Consider the following 22647-nt stretch of genomic DNA (forward strand, 5'->3'; position numbering starts at 1 on the left):
TGTTGTCTTGCAAATCTAACAAATGAAAAGGAAAATGAAGGAGAAAAATTGTGTCTGTCTATGTATTTATGTATGTTTCTCTGTCTCTCTGTCTCTCTCTCTGTCTGTCTCTCTGTCTCCCTCTCTCCCTCTCCCCACATTAGCCAGGTACACTGAGAAAAGCTACATACGGCATAAGAATAAAAATAAAATTAGAATAGGTGCAAAATAATTCATTAGGGACCAAAACCACCCAAAACAGCCAGAAATCAATTCTATGGCTTCAGAAGTTTTGTGATGATCAATGTAAATAAGAAGTTCTAATAAAATACAGCAAATTTGGTTCAAGTTTGGAACAAGACTCTGGGAGAATACATGGTATTTAAAAGGAGCAAGAGATTTTCATGTGAAGAGATTCAGGAAACAAAATGAAAAAATGGTGAAGAACACTTGAGTAAAGAATAATTGAAGGTAATAGAAGTACTATTATTGTGGAAGAGTACTGTAGCCAACTATAGTCCAAAGGAGTAAATACATGAGGCATAAAATAAAATAAAAAGTCTAGCCTAAATAGTAGGAAAGTGAAAATGCAAATGATAAGAAGCTGAAGGGAAAAGATTCTTAGACTTTGTGATCAAGAAAAAGAAAATCAGGGAGAGGGGATTTTGGGAAGATAGCAGAGTAGGTCAGGAAAATCCAAGCTCTTCAAATCTCTCCCACAAAGAAGACAAAATAGTTCCTCAGGGCAAATGTAAAGCAGTTAAAAATAAACAAGATTTGAGGCAGAACAATTATCTTCCTGATCGAAAGATATGAAGACCAATGTTTGGTCCATTAATATTTCCAGGCTAGTTCCACTGAAACAGCAAATAGCAAGCCCTGGGGCAGAGTTAGGAGGTAGCCTCAGGTTCCAGCCACAAGAATATTCACCTTCTGGACTGTGTGGGGACTTGGGTGTCTGAGAGGGGGAAGGTTGAGGGCATCTCTGCTGATAAGGGATGCCAGGTCCAGCTGTGCTGTAGAGATGTGGTCCTGGACAAGAAGGAATCAGCATATTCCTGGTGAGTGCGTGAGTGCCAAAGAAGTGGGACTAAGGGGCTGCTGCCTGGGCACTTACAGGAGAGCAAAGTTCTTAAATTCCAGACCAAAGGGGAGAACTGAAGAGGACCTGAATCCAGAGGCACCACCCTCCACACACCCCAGGACTAGAGGAGATTGAACTAACTAGCAGCTATTTTAAAAAATGAGCAGGAAAGGAGAAAGAACTTAATCATAGAAAATTACTATGGGAATTGGGAAGACTGGGGTCCATCTTCAGAGAGAATACTTCAAAGAGTAATGTCAAATGGTCACCTGCCCCAAAAGACTTCATAGAACTCAGAAAAGACTTTAAAAATCAAATGAGAGAAATCAAGGAAAAATTTTCAAAAATATATGATCAATCCAAGAAAAACAAGATTACACCAAGAAAGTTAATGAAATAGAAAAGGAGATGCAGACTCTTAAGAAAACAACTCCTTGAAAACTAGAATTGGGCAAAGGGAAGTCAGGGAAGTTATAAGAGATGAAGAAATAATTAAAAAAATAAGATAAAGGTTTATATATACATATGTCTATATGAAGGAGAACGAATGAAAAAATAGAGAATGTGAGACATCTCAAAAGAAAAAATTGATATGGGGAATAGAAGAAGAAGAGAAACCATTAAGAACAATCAGACAACCTAAACACTATGATGAAAAAAAGAATATATAATAATACAAGAAATAATTAAAGAAAATTGTCCTGAAGTATTAGAAAAAGAGGGGAAAGTAGAACGCCAAAAAAATCAATTGATTACCACCTGAAAAACATCTTATGAGGAAAACATATAAGAATATCATAGCCAAATTCTGAAATCCTTAGATCAAGGAGAAAAAATTTTGAGCAACAAGAGAAAAAAAAACAATTCAAATACAGTGGAACCATAATTAGAATCACACTTAGCAGTGGTTATACTAAAAGATCATAGGTTTGGGGACATTATATATTGAAGAGGAAAACAAATGGGGTTGAGGCTGAAAATATCATATCCAGCAAAGTTAAGCACAAATCTTAGAAAAAAAGGATATTTAATGAATTTGCAGATTTTCTGGATTTTGTAACAAAAAGACCTGAACTTAATAGAAAATTTGACATAGAAGATCCATAAGAAATATAAAGTAAGCATCAAAGATTAATTACAAGGGACCCAATAAGGACAAGCACTTTATGATTTATATGTGGATATATAAACCTTATGTGTAAGATTGTCATTAGTAATTGTGTAGTTTGCAAGAAAAACTATATTATGTGATGCTAAAAAGCAAAACTGTATAGAAAAAGGTAAAACAAGCAATTATACAAATGGGGTACAAGAGGGAGAATTGATATGAAGGAATTGGATTGGGGAGGAGGACTAGTATTTCTAGACTTTACTATCATTGGGAATAAGTTAGAGAACAATATTTATGTCTTTCTATAATAAAATTATATATATATATATATATACCATTTTATATACCAATTTATATATTAGAGAAATATACACATACATATGTATGTCTGTATATATATATATATATATATATATATATATGTATGTATAAAGTTCTCCTAAATTCAAAAAGAAATGAGGGTAAGGGAATAGAGAGGGGGAAGAAAATAATGGAGGGATTTTTAGAGTGAACTCTATTCCCTCTCAAGTCATGGTTAAAGGAGAACAACATATATATTCACAAAGGAATAGAAGTCTTCCAATTTATAAAGAAAGAGGAGGACAAGGGAATAGAATAAGGGTTGGGGAATAGAGGATATGAAGATTAATGGTAATGGGATGAAGAGGGATAGTAGGGCTGAGGGGAAGAGGACAAGGGAGGTATCCTTTGAGGTGGAATAGGTTAAACAATAGGAGAGAAAGGCAGCAGGTGGAAGTGATGCAGAGGGGTCAAGAGGAATAGGAACTAAGAGATATATTCGAATATAAAATTAAGAACAGGAGTAGAATTTATTATATAATATACATGCAATATATTTAAAAATCAGGAATAAGAAATATAATCTCAAAGTTAAAGCTAAAATAGATTTAATCAAAAGAGAAAAAATAGGGAAACTATAATATATGTCAGCAATATTAATCAATATTGTTTTTGACTATTTAAAATAACTAGACAGTATAAGGTTAGAATATTATAGTGCAGAAAATGAATTGTTAGAAATATATGAAAATACTTGAACTTATGATAGAAGATATTATATACTTTCAGAGAAACAGGACAAATAAGCATAATACAGTTTTATATAGATGCATGTGAATGTGTATGTAAATATATGTATGATTATAGATATCTATGTATATGAATATGTATGTGTATATGTATGTACACATATATTTTGTATATATACATAGTTGTATTCATCCCCACACATATACATGTATATGTGTTGGGATGTATCTAACTATATCTATCCATTTCCATACTTAATTATAGCCTTATGAGATCAGGGGAAGGAATGGGAAAAAAAGGAATAAAGTTAAAAAGTACACAGCAGAGAACAAAAGAAAACCTTCAAGGAAGGAAAGAAAAAGGTAGACGGCTCTGAACATGATGTGTAGTATTTACAGTATAAGCTTTCTTGAAATGGAAATTTATTGCTTTATATTTTGAATCTCTTTTGTATTATGCTGTGCCGGTGGCAATATTTTTTTTCTTTTTTCTATTTAAGTTTAGAATAAATTAAAAAAATAAAATCAGGTATAATTCAACATGCAACTTAGACTTGGAAAGTATAAATGTCAAAGAATTAAGCAATAGGTGGGATCTGGTGATTTAAAATTCTATAAAGGAAGTCAGCCCAAGAGACATAGCAATCACTTAAGAATGAAATTGGGAAAATTAGAAGAGAAACAATGTGATGAGGAGGAGAAGTTCATGTCATCTAAAGAGAATGATGTGAATGCACAGGGGACTCATCAACCATCTTAGATTTATGAAAGACAAAGACTATGGAAGCAAAAGCAGACAGATCATAATAAATATAAACACATGATGTGATTGTTAAAGAATAATATACAGAATCCAATTCACATTTTTGGATATAATCAATGGGAGAGTTTGCTTTGCTTGACTATGTGTGTATGTATATATATACCCCCCTCCAAAGGTTTTTTTTTTTGCTTTTCTTTTTATTTTTCATTAGGGGACTAGACAAGAAGAAATAACTGCTTGTTAAAATTTAATTAAAAAGAAAAACATTTAAAATGTCAGAACTGATAAACTCATAGTAAATTGAGCCTAGCCAAATGCCAAAGACTACCAAAATGTTTTGCTTGTTTTGCTTTGTCATTGTCATTGTTGAGTATTTTGATTATATTAGCTAAAAGAAGAGAGCCAAAGCAAGTATGGGTGTGAGGATGATAATAGCTAAAGAAGGCTGAACTACTATTCCTATACTGTTTAAGGTTTCTTTACAAAGGGGAATCTTTTGGAGATGAAAAGAAAGATCAAAATTGACTAAAATGGAAATGAAAGCCAAAAACACCATAATGATCTTCCCTTAATAAAATCAAGTTAGCAGTATATAATCTGGCAGATATGACTATTGAACAGTCGTCCATAATCCTAGAAAGATAATGTTGAATAGGAGAGGTTATGTAGGACTGGAGAAGAGCAAATATCTCAATTTTCAAGAAAGAAGAGATAAGAATCTGTAAACTCTGTGACTTTGTCTTCTTTTTGTGATATATTTTTCTAAAATAGCTTTTCAAAAGGATGATTAGTGAAAAGGAAATGATCACTATAGTATAAAGATATAAGATGTCATGATCAAAAATAGGTTATGCTTATATAACTTCATTTTCCTTTATGGCAAGGTTATAAGATGAGGAAAATTGGGGGAATATTGTTTTTATAGTTTACCTTTATTTTAGAAAAATAATATGAACTCTTCATGTTATTCGTGTGGAAAAGACAGAAAAATGTATGCTAAACAAAAATGCTGTTATGTATAGTTCTCATTATAAGATCTAGTTGAAAGTCTGTAAACTCAAAAAATTTATGCCACGTTGGAGCAAGGTCTCAAATAGTGTATACCAGGGATCTGTCTTAGGTTTTGTGCCATTGGATAAAGGTGTAGATGACATGATTGTGAAATTTGCAGATAACAGTAGTTAATAATATGTTGGCTGGCTTTCTCATTATAAAAACATCTCTTTGGTATAGAGCACAGGGTTAAATATAATAAGAAAATTAATTTTACAAGTACAAGAGGAGATTAGAGAGGCTCTATAGCATCTTGTATAAAAAATCTGGATGTTGGGACAGTAGGAAGACTCCAAAATCAATATGAATCAACAGTGAGGTAGGACAGGACAACCACAAATATTTAGAGAGGAATAGTGCCTGGAACAAGAAAAATGAAAGTACTTTATTCTGACTTGATCACATCATATTTTGAATATTGTGTTAAGTTTTGGGTGCCTGATCTGGACATTAATTAGCTGAAAGGTATTTAATGAAAAATGACCAAGATGGAGAATGGCCTTAAAATCATTCCATATGAGAATTAGTTGAAAGAATTGGGGTAGCTTAGACTAGAGAGGAGAAATCTTTAAGGAACATGACAGTTGTCTTTATATAGATGAAGGACCATCATGTGGAAGAAGGGAAACATATTCCATTCAGATACAAGTTGGACAAGATAACCTCTGAGATCTTTTTCAACAGTGAGATTCAGTGATTTTTTGATATTCAATCAATCAATAAACATTTAATAAGCTCCTAGTAAGTACCAAGTATTATGTTGAGCTCTGGGAGTGCAAAGAATTATATTGTTGAAAAATGATCATTCAAAGATGGGATGACTCCTATGAATCCACAAACATCCCAATAATCAATAGCAATCAGGATAACAGCATTCAGGAGACCTGGCTTCTCTTGATGCCTTCATGATACAATGAATGTGATTGTATATATACATCACATTGTGATTCCCTATTGCTAAAATAAAGGTCAATGAACGTTTAGTGGCATTATAGGAATATCCATTGGAAAGACTACTCTATCACTTCTTTGGGGTTTTTCTTTCCCTCCCTCCCTCCCCCTTCCTTCCTTCTTTCCATCCCTCTTTCCCTTTTTCTCTCTTTCCCTCTTTCCTTCTTTCTCTTTCTCTTTCCCTCTTTCCTCCTTTCTCTCTTTGTTTCTTTCTCTTTCTTTCTCTTTTTTCTTTCTTTCTTTTCTTTCTTCATTCCCCCTCCCTCCTCCTTCTCTTTTTTTTCTTCCTCCTTCTCCTCTTCCTCCTCCTACCTTTTAATTTAGATCCTGTGATTTCTAATGAAATAGATTTTGAGAAATTCTAATTCAACCATCCAGATTGTGGGAACTATCTAAGTGTAGTTTCCAAAGTCATGTTAATTACAGAAGTTTTTATATGGACTGTTATCAGATCTGAGAAAGACTATGACAGATTGTTTTTTTATCCACCACTTTGATACAACCTGCTATTGTTCACAAATCTCCAGTGTTTTTAAATAACTTACCTGCTTTTCTTACTTATTAATTCTTGTTTTGATCAGTCATTCTATTTTTGTGACAGATTATTTTAAAATATCAAATATTATATATATGTGTGTGTATCTAGTTTTATAGTGTGTATAACTAATTTATCTAGTATTGTATTTTGCAACTATGCTCTCAGTTACTATATAGATTTCAATAATTTTGATATTACATTTGAAAATACAGATCAATCTAAAGATATTTTTAAAATTTTACAATTTCTACCCTTAAAATATATATTATTATGTTTTTTGTTCCTCCAGCAAGAGTACTTTTTTATGGGGAGAGGATGGGTCTCAGCATATATCATCAGACAGACTGAATTCAAGATACAAGGCATCCTCTATGACTTTGTTTTGCTTTTTTCCCCTCCTCTCAGAGACTAGACAAGTTCCACAGTCCAAAGGAAGGCATGGTATCAATTCGAAGTAGTGTGGGAAAAGTTCTAAATTTGGAGCCAGACAACCTGAGTTTTAATCTGCTGCTTACTACCAGCATATCCTTGAGAAAGCCATGTAACCACTATAAGCTATACTTTCTTTACCTGTAAAATTAGACTTGAATCTATTCTCTCCAGGGTCCTTCTGTTGGAAATTGTGGGTGTATATTACCATTCCTTGGAAGCCAAACAGATGTTTATCCCTTAGAAGACCCTATTTTAAATCTTATGAATTGAGACTGAACAGATATTTGTGAGTGCAAAACATCTGTCAGTGATCTTTGAAAAAATCTTAAAGAATGAGGGAGGTGCTGTATCACTGAAGAAAAGCAACTGTGCTCTTGATTTTCAAAAAAAAGAGGAGTCAACACCCACTACATTCAAGTGAGCTTGACTTTGCTTCTGGACAAAGTCTTTGAGCATATTATTCAAGGATTGATCTGTAAGAATTTAGAAAAGGAAACAAGCATTGAATTAAATAACTACCATATGTCAGGGATATGGAATGCTAGGGATACCAATACAAATCTAGAATTTTTGCCATACTACTGTGAGTTGACATAGTATCTTCCTTTTGACTGTGGAACTTGTTTATGTCTGAGTGGGGGAAATTGCTTTCTCTTGGCTTTAAATCATTCAGTTCTTATTGATAGTGTGGAAAAACTGTCGGAGTGAGAACCAGGAGAATATAATTCTAATACAGCCTCAGCCAAGATCTAGCTTTGGGAAGTTTATTGAACCCTATGATTTTATAGATGAAGAAAATAAGGTTTCCTTTCTTTTTTCCCCCATACAAAAGCTCAAGAGGCTTTTATAATGTGAATAGTCATCCCTCTAATTTACACTCTTTTTTGGTAGAATGTATAGAGTATTTAGGGAAGAGTAGTACTTCTGGGTTGAGGGCTTGCAGAACACCTTTGGTGTTCTTTCTTACCCTACTCTCATCTGTGGCTCCAAGAAATTGTAACACCTGCAGCAGCCATATCCCCATAGACTGTCTCAGCAGACAGATTAAATAAGATTGAGGGTAGCCAATGGAGTGTAAATCCATTGGTGAGTCAGGGTACTATCTACACCAAGCCTGTGTAGACTTCCTGGTGGAAAGAGAGCAATTTGTTTCAAAGAGCTATGAAGGAAACAGAAGCAAAAGCTTTGTGAGATACTGAAGATGGCAAAGTCATCCCAGGCTACAACCATTCATCTTGACCTTTGCCTTGCTATTGGACTCTAGTGACTCTGGGAGACATAGTGAGTAACGATTTTGAGTAAATCTATCTCATTTAAATCCAATTCATGTAAGTTAAAATATCACCTAGATGATTTTACTATTTAATTATTTTATAATTTTTCTATTTTACCTACCTTGAAGTCCTGTGTTAAAAGATGAGCAATGAATCAACAGGTATGGATACACTGGTAGTTGTAGTCATAAACTTGCTCACAAATGGTCCAGGGCATAAGAAAGCATCACTGGGATCTGGCAGAACCCTGGGGGTCTGAGCTGCTTTTTTAAGGAACCGCATTACTCACTTTCTGGTATTAGGAAGGGGCTAGAAAAGATGTCCTAAAATTGTCTGCTTTATCCAGACAGGTTTGTCTGTTTACTGTAGCAGAAAAGTATCCCATCCTGAGGTTGAAATGCAAAAAAAAAGTAAAGAATTTTTTTGCAAAGATGATTTCACTAATCATTGTACATGTAATATGCACATGCTCATGTATAATATGAAATTCAGTAGACTTGAAGGACAAACAGATCTTGTTGTGAGAGAACTTAGTAGGCACTACATACAAATAACAGCCCTGAGTGAAATAAGACTGGCAAATGAAAGCTAGTTTATTGAAATCAGAATTGAAGACATGTTTTTTTTCTAGAGTGTCTCTTGTGATGAGGAATGCCATGAAGTTGGTATAGATTTTACAATGAAATCCAACTAGCCAGCAAGCTTGTGTTCCTTTCAAAAGGAGTAATATCAGGCTTGTGACAATTTGACTGCCACTTGAAGAAAGGCACATGTCATTATTATGTTCCTATTATGATGAACTCTAATGAGGTCAAAGAAACATTTTATGAAGACTTGAAGAGCCTAATTATCAATGTGCCAAAAGGGGATAAGCTTGAAATTCTGGTTGACTTTAATACCGCAGTAAGCATAAACATATCAGGGAATCCTTGGGAGGAATGGAGTCAGGAACAATAGCAGCAGTTACTTACTAGTGAAGACTTGTGTATCTTATAACCTCATCACTGAAACTGTCTTCTATTAAGCTAAATACAACAAAATGTCATGGATACATTCCCACAGCAAACTCTATGTCATTGTAAGAAGAAGAGACAGACAGGATGTGAGAGTGATGAAGGCAATATGAAGGCAAAATGAAGCGCAGAGTGCTGAACTGATCATAGACTTATCCTCACTAAGCAAACATTCCCATTCACCAAAAGCCTTGGCCTTAAGGCAAGATGAGTAGTAGAAAACTCAGCATCCACAGATTAGAGTGTTGATTTATGCATGAATAGCTTATTGCTGACCCGAAGAGAAAACTAAACCATGGTTAGCAAAAGTGAAGCAGAGATTTGGTATACAGCACCACATTTGCTCATCTTAGTCAAAACTCTTGCAAATGTTAGAATTTGTTTGATGAAAATGATGGGGAAATTCAGAAGCTCATAAAGAAAAAAAATGAGTGCTCCACAGGGTTTACTAATAGGAGAGTTTATCCATTCCTAAGAAGGCAGTGTTTGACTCCATAAAAAGTAAAGTACAAGTTAAGCTTGGGGACATGCAGTATTCTTGGCTCAGTAAGAAGACAGATGAGATTCAGTTTTCTATCAAAGCAATAACCCAAAGTATTGTTGTGGTTCCATGAAGACTAGTTATAGGCCAAAGACCTAATGGCACATCTCACCTACCCATCATTGATGAAACATCACTGATCAGTGAGAAGAACATGATCCTAGACTGAACACTTTCTCAATAGACTGTCATTAACCAATGCTAAAACCATTGCCTGTTGCACCTTAGTCAATTCCTCTCTAGCTGAACTTCGAACTACAAAAGAAGTATTTAATGCCATGAGGATCTTCTCCTGGAGCAAAGGGCCTGGTGATTATTCCATTTCAGCAGAATTCAACAAGATAGAGGACCCACTGCTTATATATAAACTGACTCAAATCTTCTGGTTATATAGCAAGAAGAGTTTATCCCTTAGGAGTTCAAGGATGACTCTATTTCTATAAAGAAAAAGGAACCAGATTGTCTTGTGACAATCATGGTATATGTGATGAAGTCTCTCTCTCTCACTGCCAGCAGGATTTTTGTCCAGAGTCCATCTAAATCACTTGACGCTTTACTTGGAAGACAGTCATTTGTTCAAGAGCCAGTGTGGCTTCAGAAAGGGTTAAGGAACAATTGATATGGTGTTTGGTACCCAACAACTCTTAAGAGAAATTCCAGTAGCACAACCAAAGTCTGTATGGAATGTTCATTGATCTGACCAATACCTTTGATACTGTAAGCCAGGAGTGCTTGTGGAAGATGGTAAAATTTAGTTGCCTGGAGAAGTCCATCAATATTGCACATCAATATCATGATGACATGATGCACAGGTTAGTGCTTTTGTGTTTTCCCAAACACCACTGGAGTGAAGCAGGGCTGTGGGCTTACTTCCATGCTTTTAGAAAGATGTTTTCTGTAATGTTGTCAGATACTTTCATGAAGAATGCCAATGACGTCAAAGTAAGCTACCACATTGATTGCAAAAGGCTATAAGCCAAGACTAAAGTAAAGGGAGAGTTGGTGTATTTTTTTTATTCAAACTATCTTGTACTTAGTGCAGTCTCTTGGGCTGAAATACAATAGAATATGGATAATTCTTTGCTGCTTGTGTTAATTTTGGCCTGACAATTAACAAGAAAACAGAGATTCTCCACCAGTTAGTATGGCACCCTCCATATGTGGAATTTTTGTTATAACAAATGGAGAAAATTTGAATGATATGGATAAATCCATTTACCTTGACAGTGTACTTTCTAAGAAAGTCTTCATTAAAAAATGTGCTGTGCTCTATGGGCAATGAAGAATAGTAGCTAAAAAGAAATAGGAGATATACAAATTTAGAGACATCTCCATCCCAAATGTTCATAAGAACTATTTGTGCTCAATATGTGGTAGAGTCTTCATATTGGTGTCCTCAGCCGCATTCAAATAAATTATACTCTGACCACATCACATTCAAATAAATTATACTCTGACCACAACATGGCAATGACATTTTGATCCTCTTTAGTATGAAGGATGAACAACAACTACTTTTGGGGGGTAAGTTCTTATTTTTACATATTTTATTTTCTTGAAATGCATTCTCACTAGAAGTATAAATTTTCTATGCATCCAAACATTTATTCTTGTTTCTCTTTTGGCCAGAGTTGATAAAAATATGGTACTTTGATATTCTAGTGATATCATTTCCCGAACTTTTCAGGAACCCAAACTCTTCTGGTCCTTAGCACATTTCTCTCTGCCAACACTTCTAAAAACCATAATTGACACCTGTTGGGCCTAAACCAGCAGGGAGCATTTAAAAATATTATGTTTTGGCAGGTGCTACCCCTTTAAAAATCTTTTTTATTCTATGCAGAAGGGAAAAGACAACAATATTCACAAAACAGTTGTCAAAAAACTGCTCTCCACAGTATTTGGTGATTCTGCGATGTCTATTTAATTGGATTTTTCTTTTTGCGAATGCTCTCAATGTACTTGGATTCCTCCACAGTTGGATTTTTCTCTGCCTGTTGAGGAATTCACTGAAGATAGTGCAGGGCTATAAATAAGCCTCCCCATGCAAAAGTAACCATGGCAACCATCAGGCTTCAAACACTGTGTGTGAGCCTCATAACTCTACTCTCAACTTTGCAATAGCTTGGAATGGCCTCTTTCGAATTATACCCCTCAGAATTTGTGTATCTCACCTGACACAGACATTCTTTGTTCTGTACAAAGTGCTTCTCATCAGGCTAGGTCAGTCTCCTTTTTCTTTTTGGTCAGTAATTGAAAATAGATCCTTTCTTTACCTTGGATTTTTTTCCCCTTCTATTATATTTACAAGAATCTCAGATTACTAAAAAAAACTATCATCTTTGTTTAAAGTGCCCACATGGGACCTGCTAAAGGCAACATTTTAAAGTCTGTATTCAACACCCTTCAACTCATCATTTTCTATTTTTCCCTAGTTTTGTGGTCTCCTCTTTTGCCATTTTCAAGATCTTAGTTCCCTTATTTCATAAAAACAGATTCTCCAAAGGGCTATAAATCTGTGCCTACCCACTGACCCAGCAATAGCACTACTAGGTTTATATACCAGAAAGAAAAAGAAAGGATTTATATGTATAAAAATATTTATAGCAACTCTTTTTTTGGTGGCACAGAACCGAAAATTGAGGGGATGCTTATCAATTGGGGAATGGTTAAATGGTTGAACAAATTGTGGAATTTAACTGTGATGGAATACTATTATGCTATAAAAATGATAAGAATGATGCTTTTAGAAAAAAACCCTGCAAAGACTTAAATGAATTGATACAAAGTAAAGTCAGCAGAACCAGGGGAATATTGTGCACAGTAACAGCAGTATTGCATGATGACCAACTACAAATGACTTAGTTATCCTTATCAGTAATCCAAGATAATTCCAAAGGATTTATGATAAATGCTATCTACCTTCAAAAAAAGAACTTGTAATTTGCATAGAAATTGAAGCATACTTTTTTTTACTTTATTTTTATGTGGCTTTCTTTTGGGGAATGTTGTGTTTTCTTTCACAACATGATTAGTATGAAAATATGATTTGCATGATGACACTTGTATAACTTAAGTCAAATTGCTTACTGTCTTGGGGAAGGTTAGAGGTAGGAGAGAGGGAGAGAATTTAAAACTCAATATTTAAAAAAATGATTGTTCAAATTTTTTTTACATGCAATTGGAAAAAATTAAGAAACTGGGAGTTGAAGTCATTTTCAGTATAGTATAAATTGAATTCAAAATATTACCTCTTCCATATACATTTGCATTTTAATCCTCTAAATGTGAAATAAAAAAATTTGCCTTTGTTTATGGAATTTCAAGCAAGAAGGAGGGGAAAGAGAAAGAAGATATTTTGTGGAAGAAGCACAAAGTTGGGGTTCTCAGAAATTACATTAGGATTTTAGCCACCTACAAGGATTATCCTCAAAACACAAGGTATTAGCTCCCAATCTGAGACCTCAGCCTAAGAGTATGAGTATGTATATGTGGGTAACACTAGAAAATATGCTATAATTCCCTGCTCCCTCTCTATATAAGACTGTTTGAATCCCAGAAAACTGGCATCCTTCTCACCTGCCTAATTTCACATCTAAACTATTCCTCTGATACCTGCATTACTGGGTTACTCTTGGCTCTAAATATTCTTCAGGTCCCACTCATTTTTGAATAATCAAAAATTCATTTGAGTTTGAGAATATCCTCATTTTTCACCAATGTCCTTTTCTCTGACTCTTGGTTTTGGCCAAGACTCAGTGCTTCCTGACTTTTTCTTCATCTGACCTTTGGCTTGATAGCCTTGCCTCTGACCTCTACAATTGAATGTAATTTGGTGCTTGCCAATTTTGACTTCATTTATGCTCCAGGTTCTGGGACTCAGCTCTATCTGCTGAAAGACAAACAATGGTTCACAACCAGGGATCCAGACTGGCTATAAGTGTTGGTCATTAACCTTTGACTTGCCACCACCTAGTGGTGATATGTCATCAAGTCCACTTTATTTATTTATAAATCATGTATTAAGTTTGCTATAAAGTAATACTTTTCTTTGCTTGGAAATTGAGCAGTTCTTAATCATTTCACCAGCTAAGCTTGCTGAAAACTGGGAAGTATCTAAATAGGGAGCTTGACTCCTGGCTAAAGTGACTTTGTTTTCTCATTAAATAAATTGCTTACAGATTTTATTAAATGGAGTCTGAGGAAACCTCAGTTATAAATTGGGCTTGTCTTTTGTCCCAGACATTGGTTAAGAAAGATGCGCAACAAATAGCTCCGATCCCTAAGTAAAAAGGAGGTTTAATTGAATATGATTAACATGTAGAAGCTTAGAAAAATAATTTAGGAATATACTAGCAGTTTGCAAATAGGCATACAAATTTCTAGAGTGTAAATAGGAACTTAGGTTACTCACCAAATACTTGTAACTACAGTTGATATTTACCTGAGATGTCTCACTGGTGAAGGCATTTTGGAGAATGTCCAAAAGGATTAGATGATTTTTAAGAAATATAGGTTTTGTTCAAGAATAACACCCACTTATTAAGTGCCCAATACACTAGCATTATAGACCTTTGGAATTGGGAAGGACTTTAGAAGTCATCTTGTCCAAGCTTCTCATATTATCGGTGAGGAAACTTAGATTTACCTTTAGTTCCCTGAGAGGCTAAATGATTTACTCAAGGTTTTATGAAAAGTAGTGGAACTGGGATTTTAACTTTCAGTCCATCACTCAAAATCCATTGTTCTTTTCACTTTGGCAAACTCTGATAGGATAAAAGTAAGATAAAACATAACCCTTGCTCTCCTGGAATTTAAAGTTTAGTTGAGGGTCAATAACAACAAAGATAATCTGACAGACAGATATTATTACATTGGGGCAAACAGAGGTCCCTTTCCCAAGCAGGCCACACCCTTTAAACTGGATTGCCCCTTGAAAGGAAAAAGGAGGCATGCAATGAAAAATGATTATGTAAATTTTTTACATTGAAAACATAAATATATTTGGGAGAACCCATTGTACTTTCTAGATGGTAGTAAATAACCTCCTGCTATAAAAAAAAAAAAAAAAAAAAAAAAACCCTGCAAGGTGTGGAGGAAAAAAGGAATCCATTAAAGCAGAAAACCTTGGATTGTCCAAAAAGCATGACTGGGGAAATGGGTTATGATTTTTCTAGTTGGTAAGGAAGTTAACACTCCTTACTGGTTATCTCACTCTTCTTCCCCCACTTTGTTTCTTTGCAAATATAAGATTTTGACCCTGAAATGAAACAGCCTTGTTTTCAAAGGCGCCTCCTTGTTTGAGCATGGACATTGTGTATCTATCTACAAAGTGGGAAGCAGAGCCCAAAGGCTCAAAGACTTTGGCAATGGTATCACCTCCTCCCACCCATGCTAAAAAGATTCCTGATGGACTATGCAGTGTGGCCCTGTTCCTAAGGAAATGTGAGTATAGACTGAAGAAGTTGGATCATGTCATTAGAAAGCACCAACTTCCTTTATGCAAAATATCTATTAGCAGTATATAACCTAACATAGATGCTACAAAGTGTGATTTAGGAGATGTTGTGAGCAGTTCAGCTTCTGATAAGTTCTGAGAGCAAGACTAGAGATTGAACTCGTTTTATTAATGGTCCATTTTTTAAAAATCCAAGTCCTACATTCAAGTCCATAATATGCACATGATTAAGTTTTACAATCATTTGACCAGTTATTGCCAAGGTTAGTAACATAGAGGACAAAACTGTAACCAATGCAGAGTTAATGGTATGTTACTTCATGGTGCTACTTTTATGGAAAGGCAAGGTATACCTTCTCCCTGAGGAAATTGCTGCTCTTAGCCTTTTCTTGTAATTCTTCCTGGGCCTGTTTTACTATGCTCAACAACCTGTTGCTGACTTCTCTCATCCTGGGTTCATCTCTCCCAGAGTTCTTCCTTGTATATTGAGACTGTCCTTTGCTCCCCTCACTTCCTCTGTTCTCTATTCTTTTCTCCCCCCTTAGGCTAAGAAATTCATTGTTATAAGACACATGCACAAGGAAACATGGGTCATGTTTAGTTTTACCTACCATGAGGTTGAGAGCACAGGATTTGGACTACAATGACAAGGTTTGATGCTTGTACAATATCTCCTACCATCTGACTCCAATAGAACAATTCAGACAACAAAACTAAAGGATAGGCTTTTCAATGTAGTAATCCTTCTCATTTTAAATACTATGATCCTAGGGGATAATTTTTAAGTTCTTTTATTTCTCTGGGTCTCAGATTCTACTCTTGAAAAATGCACAGGGGAAGGGGTAGTAATGGCTATATAATTTCTAAGATCCACAACGACAGGAAGTATTTTTTCTTCTTTGTATTTTCTGTGCCTAGCCCAGTGCCTTTTTCAAAATAGTATTTAAAGAATGCTTAGTGAAAAGCTAAGTTCCCTTGTAGCTCATAAAATGCTGGAATTCTCTGTTGCATTCTAGAGAAACATGCGCTGAAACCCACAGATAAAATGAGAACATTGAGGAAAATATTCTTTAGTACAATATGTGGGTGTTTTAAAATTCCATTTTCTGAAAACTTAGGAAAGATTCTTTTCAAAAATGCTTCAGGGCTTTAAATAGTTTTAGGAAGGTAATATGGTTGATTTGAGACCTGACCTAAAAAATGAAAGGGTTGCCTCATCAGGCAATAAACTCCATGTCATTAAAGTATCCAAATAGCAGCTGGGTGAACTTTAGTAAAGTAATTTTACCTCTCTAAGCCATAGGTTCTTATGTATAAAATGAGGGAATCATATGAAATGCTTTCTAAGGTCCCTTCCTTTCCAAACTCATTCCCTGCACCCACTCTGAGACTTTTTCAGGACTTTAAAACCATGCCCTTACAGTATGTCAGAAAAATCTAAGCTCTCCAGACTTCCCCCACAAACAAGACAACTAAACATCTCAGGGTGAACCTAGAGTAGCAAAAATAAAGAAGACTTGGGTCCTTTTGGAACAACTGGAGAAGATCAGAAGAAATATACTTGGACTGATATTTGTCCCATGGGAAGTATAAACACCTCAAGGTTAGTTTCACTGAAACAGCAAACAGCCAGCCCTGGGAATAGCTGGGTTGAGAGGTAGCTTTGGCCCCAACAACAGGAATTTTTACCTTTTAGACTGTGTGGGGACTTGGTCATCTCAGCAGAGAAGACTGAAGACACCTCTGTTGATAAGAAACACCAGGCCCAGATGTGATGTGTAGATACAGTCCTGGATAAGAAGAAGGCAGCATAAGCCAGTTGCTGGGTGAGTGCAGAAACAGTGGGGTAGGGACCTTATTGGCTATAGGCGCTTATAGGAGGGCAGAATTCTTGGTTTCAGTTCCAGATCAGAGGGGAGAACAAAAGCAGCACCTGAGGCCAGAGGCACCAATCCTCATACTCTAGGACTAGAAGTTGATCACACTGATAAGCTGCTATAAATATTTTTAAAAAATGAACAGGCAAAGAGAAATAACCTAACCATAAAATGTTACCCTGAGAATAAAGAAGATTAGGGTCCATCTTTAAAGGAGGATAATAAAGTTATAGGAATATCACAGCCAAATTTGGAAACCACCAGCTCAAAAAGAAAATATTACAAGAAACAAGAAAAAAATTTCAAATATGGCAGTCGCAATTAAAATCATATAAGACCTAGTAGTGGCTACCTTAAAAGACCACAAGTCTTGAAACATCACATGTCAAGGAGCAAAAGAATTGGAATTGCAGCTGAAAATATCATACCCAGTAAAGTTAAGTATAATCCTGAATGGAAAATAAAATGGATATTCAGTGAATTGTCAGACTTTCAGGATTTTGTTGCAAAAAAATCCTGAACTTCACAGAAAATTGACCTATAAGAACCAAAAGAAATATAAGGTAAATAACAAAGACAAATTACAAGGCATTCAGTGAGGGAAAATTTAGTTTATTTGTGGAAATATAAACCTTATATCTAAGACTGACATTAGTAATTGAATAATTTGAAAGAAAGATTGGATTAGATTTGAGTATGATATGATTCTAAAAGGCAAAACTGTGTAGAAAAGGTAAAAAGAATATCTTATACAAATGAGGTGCAAGAAGAAGGACTGACACAGAGGAATGGGAGAAAAGGGTTGTTAGTTCTGGAACCCTCCTCATTGTAAATGGGTTAAAGAGGGAACAATACATATACATCTAAAAGGGTATAAAAGTCTAAATTCAGATAAGAAATAAAAGGTAAGGGGAAAGGGAGGCAGGAGAAGATAAGGGTGGGATTTTTAGGGGAAACACTACTCCCATCATATCAGGGTTAAGGAGAGAACAATATATACATTTAGAAGGGAATGAGAATCTTCTAAATTTATAAAGAAATAAAAGGATGAGTGAATAGGTTAAAGGGGTGGGTACAGAAGGTGTTTAGATTAATGGGAATGGAATAAAGAGGAATGGGGGAAGGATAAGGAAGGAAGCCATGGAATTGGGAGGCTAGGTTAAATAATAGGAGGGCAAGGTAGTGGGTAGAAATAAAGCAGAGGAAGGAAAAATAAGACACAAAAATGAAATAAAGATCAGTCATAGAATTTATTATGTAAAATAAACAAGGGTAGTAGTCAGGGTCTCAGACAAAATTAAGGCTAAAATAGATTTAATTAAAAGAGAAAAATAAGGGAATATGTCAATGATATTAATCAGTATTATTTTAAACTATTTAAAATAACTAGACAATATAAAGTTGGAATATTGCTGTGGTATAGAGAAATGATGAGTTGATAGAGTTAGAAAAATATGGAAAGACCTATGTTTGATGGAAGAGGTTATCCAACTTCAGAGAAATAGGATAAGCAAGCACAGTACAGTTTTATTTAGAGGCATAAGCATAGATATGTGTATGTTATGTGTATAGATCTCTAGGTATATGATTGTACATGTTTGTGTGTGTATTTGCATATCTGTACTTTATTGTACTTGGGATAGGACAGGGACAGGAAGATGGGAGAAAAAAAGAATAAAGTAAAAAGTGCACAGCAGAAAACAAAAGAAACCCTACAAGGAAGCAAAGAAAAGAAATGAATAAAGAACAATAATGTGCAATATTATATATTATCAGTATGGATTTTAACTTGAAATACAGGAAATATATAGTTTGAATATTTAGTCTTATAGATATATGATTAATTAGAAAATATTAAGACTATTTTTCAGTGAGTTATCATTTAAAATGTTAAAATAAAGAAAGGTTTATTTAGTTAATATTTTGTTTGTATAATTTGTTATGATTTAATTTTGTATTTAAAGCTTCTAATGCTGGTTATCTTGGATGGTACACTAATACTGGAAAGGATAATCAATCACCCTGAAGTAGCAGTATACTTCTAGGAAGCAAAGATAATATTGCCCTGACATAATGTAATCCTTCTTTCATAGGTGAAGTTTTGTGTTTGTTTATTTTTGAAGCTTCCATTATTGTACTATAGGTCAGGCACAATTTAATAATTTCTCTATTCTGATTTTCATTAGAATTCAAAACTAATAATGTCCTACATTTTATTTTTAGAGTAGTTTTTAGACTGGATTATTTATCTTTATGTATATGTTGTACTTCCCCTAGTACTAATGCACAGTACTGGAATTTCACTATTCTATTCTCTCATAACTACATGTTCTTCTTTTCCATATTTTTCTTCTTTTTTCTTGAAGCTTCCTATCTTCACATGGCTTACCCTAATCCTTCACTTCCTTCCTATCCTATCCTTCCTGATTCAACTTATCATTCCTTCCTTTTCCTCTTTTGCTTCTGGTACAGTTTTTTCTTTTATCCTGCTTTCCATCCTTCTGTACCTATCACTACCTGCTTCCTCCTTTCCTTCTTCTTTCCTCACCTTCTTCCTCCTTCCTTCCTCTTCTTCCTTCCTCCTTCTTCCCTTTCCTTCACTTCCTTCCTTCCTTCCTTCCTTCTTCTTCCCTCCTCTTCCTCTCTTCCTCCCTTTCCTTCTCCTTCCTCCCTCCTTCCTCCTTCTTCCTTCCTCTTCTTCCTCCTCCTTCTCCCTTCCTCCTTCCTTCCTTCCCTTCTCACCTCCCTCCCATCCTCTTCCTCCATCCTTCCTCTCCTCCTCCTGCTCCCTTCCTTCCTTCCTCCCTTCCTTCCTTCTTCCTCCCTCTTCCCTCCTTCTCCTTCTCCTCCTTCTCTCCTCTTTCTTTCTCCTTCCTCCCTCCTTCCTTCCTTCTTCCCTTCCTTCCTTCCTTCCTTCCTTCCTTCCTTCCTTTCCTCCCTCCCTCCCTTCCTTCTCTTCCTTTCTCTTCCTCCTCTCTTCCTCTTTCCTTCCTCTTTTCTCTTCTCCTTCCCTCTTCTCTTCTTTCTCCCTCCTTCCTTCCTCTTCCTTCCTTCCTTCCTTCCTTCCCTTCCCTCCCTTCTTCTTCCTTCTCCTCCCTCCTTCCTTCTTTATCTCTTTCCTTCCTTCCTTTCTTCTCTCTTCCTTCCTTTCTTTTTCTTCCTTCCTTCCCTTCCTTCCTTTCTTCTTCTTCTTCCTTCCTTCTTGTTTCTTTCCTTCCTTCCTTTCTTCTTCTTCTTTCCTTCTTCTTCTTCTTCTTCCTTCCTCTTCTTCTTCTTCCTTCTTCTTCTTCTTCTTCTTCTTCTTTCCTTCTTCTTCTTCCTTCCTTTCTTCTTCTTCTTCTTCCTTCTTCTTCTTCTTCTTCTTCTTCTTCCTTCCTTCTTCTTCTTCCTTCCTTCTTCTTCTTCCTTCCTTCCTTCTTCTTCTTCTTCCTTCTTCTTCTTCTTCCTTCTTCTTCTTCTTCTTCCTTCCTTCCTTCTTCTTCCTTCCTTCTTCTTCTTCTTCCTTCCTTCCTTCCTTTCCTTTCTTCTCCTCTCTTTTATTTCCCTCTCCATAGTACTCAACACACTCTGATTTAGCAGTCTCACCTTAAACACATTAATTCTGTATGTCAGCCTCCAGTCTTCTCCAGCTGACACAAATTCTGCCAGTAGGATTCAGAAAGCAAAGCAAGAGCCCAGGCTTATCAGTGTGGTGACCCAGAACAGAAGCCAGGGTTTTTCAATGTGTGTGCATTGAGGTGTTAAAATGCCTACTCTGCCCTTAGTCAGAAGGCCAGGGGGAAGTGAAAGTGCCATCAGCTGATCAACAAGAGGTGTAATGTGTTTCAGGGTGGCTGATGACTTTGGAAGTGTCATTCATTTTTAGGTCTATGGGGAATGTAAGTTTCCCAGCTCAAAGGAAACAATCAAGCCCAATAAAAATGAAAGCAGTTCTCTCTATCATTGTTTCATTTGCCTTTGCTCTTTGTGGTATATAGTCTTACTCCATTCAACAAATATTTATTATTCTCCACATAGATAAAAATAAGATCAATTCATTTCAATTCTATTAAAACCCATAAAATTTGTTGAAATATTTTTAATCTCACATGATCCCATTATACATTAAAGGTGTGACTTAGAATAGCAGCTATAGCTTTTAGTAATTTGCTTTGAACCCTGCTACAAAGCAACACAAATATGACAATTCATCCCACTCACAGCTGCCAGATTTATATTCATAATGCTTAGGTTCAACAAGGCCAGTCCTCTGTTAAAAAAAAGCTTTAGAAGCTTCCTTCTAGGATGGAATGCAAATGCTTCTCTCTGTCTGGCATTTAAAGACCTTTGTAATCTGGTTCCAACCTCTCTTTTCATGTCTTTTGCACATCATTTCCCCATATTCTATATTTTAGCCAAAGTGATTATATTTTATTCTCCATGTTTTTGGTCAGGCTGTCCACCATGCCAAGTATAATCTCTCTTCTCAACTCCATCTTATAAAATCCCTGGCTTCCTTCAAAACCCAGCTCAGCTGCCATCTCTTCTTGGAAGTCTTTCCAATCCCCTCAATTGTTGGCACCTTTCTTTTCTTCTTTCATATTATTTTTTATTTCTTCTCTATGTATTTTGGAGGTACTTATACTTTAGTACATAGGGTATATGATACTTCCCCCTAGAGAAATGTGAACTCCTTAAGGATATATATATATACACATATATACATACATATATATATATATATATATATATAAATTTTTTTTGGTTCTGAAATAGTACCTGACATCTGATAAGTGCTCATTAAATGTTCATTCAATTGATCTGAATTTACTCACTTTATGTAGGTGAGCAGCAGAATTACAACAACAATAAATTGGCTATCATGGTCTTTCCCCCCCCCCCCAGGCAATTGGGGTTAAGTGACTTGCCCAGGGTCACACAGCTACTACATATTAGGTATCTGAGGCCAGATTTGAACTTAGGTCCTCCTGATTTTAGGGCTGGCGCTCTATCCACTGTGCCATCTAACTGCCCCTTATTGAAATTCTTTACGTCCATCCTTAGATACTTATTATGTTATTTAGTGATTTGTCTTTCCTCACAAATATTCAGTACCAGTACCATTTATTCATTCCAAAAAATTAAACAAGCAGTCAACATGTATTTTAAGTTCTTGTTTATGTCAGTTATTGTACTAAGTACTGGAGCTACAATTATAAGCAAAAAAAGTCCCTATCTTCATATTCTGAGGTGGGAAGACACACAAAAGGGAGCCAAATCACAGAGAAAGAAAGGTACCCATATTGGGGAAATGGTGTTGAATTCCAGAAAGTCAGAAGCATAGCTAACTTCTGAAAAATGGTCATCTTGGGCCCCTTCCCAAAATGTAGCCATGGGAGAAACTGGTCAATAGGAGAAGGGGACTGGTATGCTGGATGGATATTACAGAGTGAAACTATAACTGAGGGTAGCATGGTGTTGAAGTCAAGAAAGTCAGAAGGGGAAAAGCACAAGACTGGCTGTCTTTAAAGGATATCGAGAGAGA

General features: G+C 35.5%; 1 long non-coding RNA gene across 1 annotated transcript in view; it reads right to left on the reverse strand.

The window, feature by feature from the left end:
- Positions 1-22647, reverse strand: part of LOC116422543 — a 35876-nt gene that overhangs the window by 1061 nt on the left and 12168 nt on the right. Inside the window, exon 3 of the long non-coding RNA XR_004233212.1 lies at positions 16936-17036. This is a non-coding gene — a long non-coding RNA (uncharacterized LOC116422543). The remainder of the gene's footprint in view (positions 1-16935; positions 17037-22647) is intronic.

The sequence above is a fragment of the Sarcophilus harrisii genome, chromosome 1 (genome assembly GCF_902635505.1).
Source record: "Sarcophilus harrisii chromosome 1, mSarHar1.11, whole genome shotgun sequence".
Classification (NCBI taxonomy): domain Eukaryota; kingdom Metazoa; phylum Chordata; class Mammalia; order Dasyuromorphia; family Dasyuridae; genus Sarcophilus; species Sarcophilus harrisii.